Source organism: Pan troglodytes, chromosome 18, assembly GCF_028858775.2.
Source record: "Pan troglodytes isolate AG18354 chromosome 18, NHGRI_mPanTro3-v2.0_pri, whole genome shotgun sequence".
NCBI classification, from domain to species: Eukaryota; Metazoa; Chordata; class Mammalia; order Primates; family Hominidae; genus Pan; species Pan troglodytes.
The window spans coordinates 35645393-35651462 of record NC_072416.2 but is presented as its reverse complement, the minus strand read 5'-3'; the positions used below and the strand labels follow the sequence as shown (position 1 = coordinate 35651462).

General features: G+C 45.5%; 1 protein-coding gene across 1 annotated transcript in view; it reads left to right on the top strand.

Moving 5' to 3' along the window:
• The first annotated feature begins 1465 nt into the window (after positions 1 to 1465).
• The window catches only part of LOC129137455 (nuclear pore complex-interacting protein family member B15-like), a 31053-nt gene continuing 26448 nt past the window's right edge, over positions 1466 to 6070 (top strand). The window contains exon 1 of the mRNA XM_063797798.1: positions 1466 to 1566. The gene's annotated coding sequence lies outside the window, so the exon portion shown is untranslated. The remainder of the gene's footprint in view (positions 1567 to 6070) is intronic.

The following is a 6070-nucleotide window of genomic DNA, read 5'->3' as shown; positions in this document are numbered from 1 at the left end:
TTCTCCTGCCTCAGCCTCCCGAGTAGCTGGGACTATAGGCGCTGCCACCATGCCCGGCTAATTTTTTGTATTTTTGTAGAGATGGGGTTTCACCACGTTAGCCAGGATGATCTCCTGACCTCGTGATCCGCCCGCCTTGGCCTCCCAAAGTGCTGGGATTACAGGCATGAGCCACCGCGCCCGGTCCGGCTGTTAATATTTCTAACTTAGATAACCATTTTAAGACTATAGAAGACTTTACATAAAACTTTATAGTTCCATTGAAATACAGAATAGTCATTTCACATGTTCATTCCAATTCCATTTAGCAAAAACTACTTTGTATCTACAAAGTGTCAGGAACTGTGCTAAGCCCTGGTGATGAATACAGTTCCTGAACTTTACATTGGATGAAATTGTATAAAGACAGTGTTTATTTTACTTTAAAGGCCCAGAACTCTTCTGGTTGATAGTAAAACTGGTTATTGGGTTTATCTTATTAATATAACAAAATGATAGTTTTAGTTTACCACTCAGAACCGGATAAAATCAGGAAGACAGAAGAAAAGCAATTAATGTAGCAGGAATTCTTAACCCTAGAATTATTTTTTCCTAAAAGATAACTTGGCTTTAAAAAAAAAAAAAAAAAAAAAGCTAACTTGGCTTTTAGGTTTCCCACAAGACCCAATGGGTTTTGTATCCTTTCAGTCCACAGGATTACTACCAGAAGGACGTGTTCACTGCACTGTAGTCAGTGGTGATTGCTGTGCCTTTTCAGTTACTTAAGGATAGGTTTTGGGATTTTTTTTTTTAGCAGCTTTATTGAGATACAATTTCCATAATATGAAATTGAGCTGTTTTAAATATGTAATTCAATGAATTTTAGTATGTTTACAGAATTGTACAACCATCACCATATACTAATATTAGAACATTTAGAACACCTAAAAAGAAACCTTACACCTGTTCATAATCACCCCTTATTCCCACCTCCACCCCTAGGCAACCATTTTTCAATTTGTCTTTTATAGACACTCCATAAATAGAATTATAAATTATGTGGTCCTTTGTCTAGTTTATTTTACTTAGTGTGATTTTGAGGTTCAACCATGTAACATGTTATTTATTCCTTTGTATCACTGAATAGTACTCCACTGGGTGGATATTCCACAAATACGGATATTCCCTTTTTTTATTTTTAATCCAAAGAGGTTTTTTGGCCCAGTGTGGTGGCTCACGCCTGTAATCCCAGCACTTTGGGAGGCCGAGGCAGGCGGATCACCTGAGGCCAAGAGTTCAAGACCAGCCTGGCCAACATGGTGAAACCCTGCCTCTACTAAAAATATAAAAATTAGAATGGGCATGGTGGCAGGCACCTGTACTCCCAGCTACTCAGGAGGCTGAGGCAGGAGAATCGCTTGAACCCAGAAGCAGGAGATTGCAGTCAGCTGAAGTCGCGCCACTGCACTCCAGCCAGGGTGACAGAGCGAGAGTCCATCTCAAAAAAAAAAAAAAAAAGCCCGTGCTGCCTGTTTCATGAGAAGAGACTGCCATGGAGACAGAGGGGAAGCTGCAGACAGTTAAGAGGTAAGGCAGGTGCAATTCTTATTATTACTCCCCTTCCACAGATGAGTAGGCTGAGGCTGAGGCTGAGAAGTTACAGCTCTTGCCCGAGGTCCAACAGCAAGAATAGGGCAACAGGGCCAGGCGCGGTGGCTCACACCTGTAATCCTGGCACTTTGGGAGGCCGAGGCGGGAGGAACAGATGAGCCCAGTAGTTCAAGACCAGCCTGGCCAACATGGTGAAACCCCATCTGTACAAAAAATACAAAAGTTGGTGGGGCACGGTGGTTCACAAGGTCCCAGCACTTTGGGAGGCTGAGGCAGGTGGATCACGAGGTCAGGAGATGGAGACCATCCTGGCTAACATGGTGAAACCCTGTCTCTACTAAAAGTACAAAACTTAGCCGGGTGTGGTGGCACACGCCTGTAGTCCCAGCTACTCGGGAGGCTGAGGCAGGAGAATCGCTTGAATCCAAGAGGCGGAGGTTGCAGTGAGCCAAGATCACACCACTGCACTCCAGCCTGGGCGACAGAGTGAGACTCCATCTCAAAAAAAAAAAAAAAAAGAAAAAGTTAGACAGGTGTGGTGGCACATACCTGTAATCCCAGCCACTTGGAGGCTGAGGCAGGAGAATCGCTTGAACCCCAAGCAGTGGAGACTACAGTAAGCTGAGATCGCACCAATGCACTCCAGCCTCGGTGACAGAGTGAGACTCCATCTCAATAGAAGAAGAAGAATTAATTAATTAATTAATTAAAAATAAAAATAATAGCCATTTTGGTAACAATTGGTGCTGCCTAAATGAGGAGGCAGGGCCGGCTGTGGAGCCCTCCTGGGGGCCTGGTCAGCAGGGTACCTGTCCTCCACCCCCTAGTGCCTGATACCCCTGGGGTGAAGCCAACTGAGCATGGAGACTGAGAGCCTGCCAAGAGCAAAAGAGGTTTTCAGGAGGGGACCTCAAGAAGCCTGGTTCCAATGCCAGCATGAGCATCTGGTTCTCAGTCAGTGTTCCTCCTGGGCATTCTGCAGGAGATCATTTCTTTTCTTTTCTTTTGAAAAAGAGTCTCACTCTGTTCCCCAGGCTGCAGTGCAGTGGTGCGATCTCAGCTCACTGCAACCTCCGCCTCCTGAGTTTAAGCGATTCTCCTGCCTCAGCCTCCTAAGTAGCTAGGACTACAGGTGCCTGCCACCACGCCCGGCTAATTTTTGTATTTTTAATAGAGATGGGGTTCACCATGTTGGTCAGGCTGGTCTCAAACTCCTGACCTCAGGTGATCTGCCCGCCTCAGCCTCCCAAAGCGCTGAAATTACAGGCGTGAGCCACTGCTCCCGGCAAGAGATCATTTCTCATCCAGATGGCTACTGAGAGCAGGACTCCAGAGAGTGTTCATTTTTTAGTGCAATGTGGGAACCAGGCCTTTAACCCACCCTGTGGGCTTTCCACTAAGAGCCCACAGAGCCAGGTTCAAGGCCTGGTTCTCCCACCTACAGGGCTTGAGCAATTCACTTTCCCTCCCTGAGTGTTGGTGACCTGTGCTGTGAAATAGAGAGAGACACCTACGACCTGCTGTCAGAGCCCATCAAGGTAAGATCACAAGAGGGAGGTGCCCATCAACATGGGTCTTGTTCATGGAAGAGGCACAGAGGAAAGATTCATGCATGATTAATGACTGGTGGCAATTTCCTGCCTGCCTTTGGAATGAATCAAAAATAAGTGAAAATGTGTGGCTGAGGCAAAGCATTTGGGTCTTCGGGGACTCTGCAGTGGACCAGAGGAGGCCTGGGGCTGGCTGAGTCATCTAAGTGGGTGATCGGTTTTTTCCTGTTTGCAAAACGAGAGTCAAGTTCCAGAGGGGATACGTGGAGTGGGATTAAACGTTTCTCTCCAAGCATCCTCCCATGGAAGGCTTCCCAAGAAGCATCATTGGGTAACTTTCCGTTGCCACTATCTGAAAGAGGTGGGAGGAGGAGTGGCAAATTTCTTTTTTCTTTTTTTTTTTTTTTTTGAGACAGCATCTTGCTGTGTCACCCAGGTTGGAGTCCAGTGGTACGATCTTGGCTCACTGCAACCTCTGCCTCTCAGGTTCAAGCAATTCTCCTGCCTCAGCCACCCAAGTAGCTAGATGGGAATAAAGGGGTGTGCCACCATGCCTGGCTATTTTTGTTTTTTTTTGTATTTTTAGTAGAGACAGGGTTTCACCATGTTGGCCAGGGTGGTTTCGATCTTCTGACCTTATGATCCACCTGCCTCAGCCTCCCAAAGTGTGGGATTACAGGTGTGAGCCACCACGCCTGGCCAGAATGGCAAATTTCTTATCCAAAGATAGTGTCTCTCTAAATCCCGAAACCTTTTTTTTTTTTTTTTTTTTTTGAGACAGAGTTTCACTCGGTCACCTAGGCTAGAGTACAGTGGTACCATCTTGGTTCACTGCAAACCCCGCCTCCCAGGTTCAAGTGATTCTCATGCCTCACCCTCCAGAGTAGCTGGGATTATAGGCATGTGCCACGACGGCCAGCTAATTTTTGTATTTTTAGTAGAGATGGGGTTTCACCACGTGGGCCAGGCTGGTCTCGGACTCCTGGCCTCAATCCACCATGCTGGGATTATAGGTGTGAGCCACCGCGCCCAGCCTAAATTCTGAAATCTTTATAGATGAAATGGATTACTTCAAAATAATACAGGAGAGGCAGATGTAGGTACGTGTATAGATTATACCAGGTCAGCCTGATTTGATGGGTGATGGATATGTGAGGGATTTATTTTTAATCAATAAAAGTTTGTTGTTTTTAAATAGCAAAAACTTTTTTTGTTTTTTTTTTTTGAGACAGAGTCTTGCTCTGTTGCCCAGGCTGGAGTGCAGTGGTGTGATCTTAGCTCACTGCAAGCTCTGCCTCCCGGGTTCACACCATTCTCCTGCCTCAGCCTCCCAAGTAGCTGGGACTACAGGCTCCTGCCACCACACCGGGCTAATTTTTTTGTATTTTTAGTAGAGATAGGGTTCACCGTGTTAGCCAGGATGGTCTTGATCTCCTGATCTCGTGATCCTGCCGCCTCGGCGTCCCAAAGTGCTGGGATTAGAGGCGTGAGCCACCACAGCCAGCCTAGCAAAAAGTTATTTTAAATATAATATCCAATACTCAATATGTATCGAGTCTTTTTTCTTCTTAAAAAAATTTTTATTTCTCAATTATACATAAAAGAGTCTTTTTAAAGTTAACATTCTTTTTTTTTTTTTTTTTAAAGACAGAGTCTTACTCTGTCACCCAGGCTGGAGTGCAGTGGTGCAATCATAACTCACTGTAACCTTAAACTCCTGGGTTCAAGTGAGTCTTCTGCCTCAGCCTCCCCAGTAGCTGGGATTATAGGCTTGCAACCACGACCGGCTAATTTTTTTTCAGAGATGGGGTCTCGCTATATTGCCCAGGCTGGTCTCAAACTTCTGGTCTCAAGTGATCCTCCCACCTCACTCTCCCAAACTGTTGGGATTACAGGCATTAGCCACCATGCCTGGCCTAAAATTAATATTTTTTAACCAAGCAATTCCACGTTTAGGAATTTTGCATGAAAGAGATACAAAGCAGATTACTAGAAAGAGCTGGGTTTTTAACTGCAAAAAAAAATTGGAAATAACCAAAATGCCTATTAATAAAAGACTGCTTAACATTTATACTATAATTTAAAAATTATAGTATGCCTATTCAATAGAATGCTAGGAACTGTTTACCAAAAAAAGATGATATGAGGCTGGGCGTGGTGGCTCATGCCTGCAATCCCAGGACTTTGGGAGGCCAAGGCGGGCAAATCACTTGAGGTCAGGAGTTGGAGACTAGCCTGGCCAATGTGGTGAAATCCCGTCTCTACTAAAAATACAAATATTAGCCAGGCATGTTAGTGTGCACCTGTAATCCCAGCTACTCGGGAGGTTGAGGCAGGAGAATCGTGCCACTGCATTCCAGCCCAGACCACAGAGAAAGGCTCCGTCTCAAAAAAATATATATATATATTAAAGTAAATAAAAGGATGATCTGAAAGCAAAAAATAAACTAAGAAAAATAGTTGTATCTCAGGCCAGGCACAGTGGCTCATGCCTGTAATCCTAGCACTTTGAGAAGCCAAGGTGGGTGAATCACGAGGTCAGGAGATTGAGACCATCCTGGCTAACATGGGGAAACTCCGTCTCTATTAAAAATACAAAAAGTTAACCAGGCATGGTGGCATGCATCTGTAGTCTCAGCTACTCGAGAGGCTGAGGCAGGAGAATCGCTTGAACCTGGGAGGCGGAGGTTGCAGTGAGCCAAGATTGCTCCACTGCACTCCACCCTGAGCAACAGAGCAAGACTCCGTCTCAAGAAAACTAAAACAAAACCAAAAACAAACAAACAAAAAACCCAAAAATTAGCCGGGCGTGGTGGCAGGTGCCTGTAATCCCAGCTACTTGTGAGGCTGAGGCAGGAGAATCACTTGAACCCAGGAAGCGGAGGTTGCAGTGAGCCAACATTGCGCCACTGCACTCCAGGCTGAGCAAT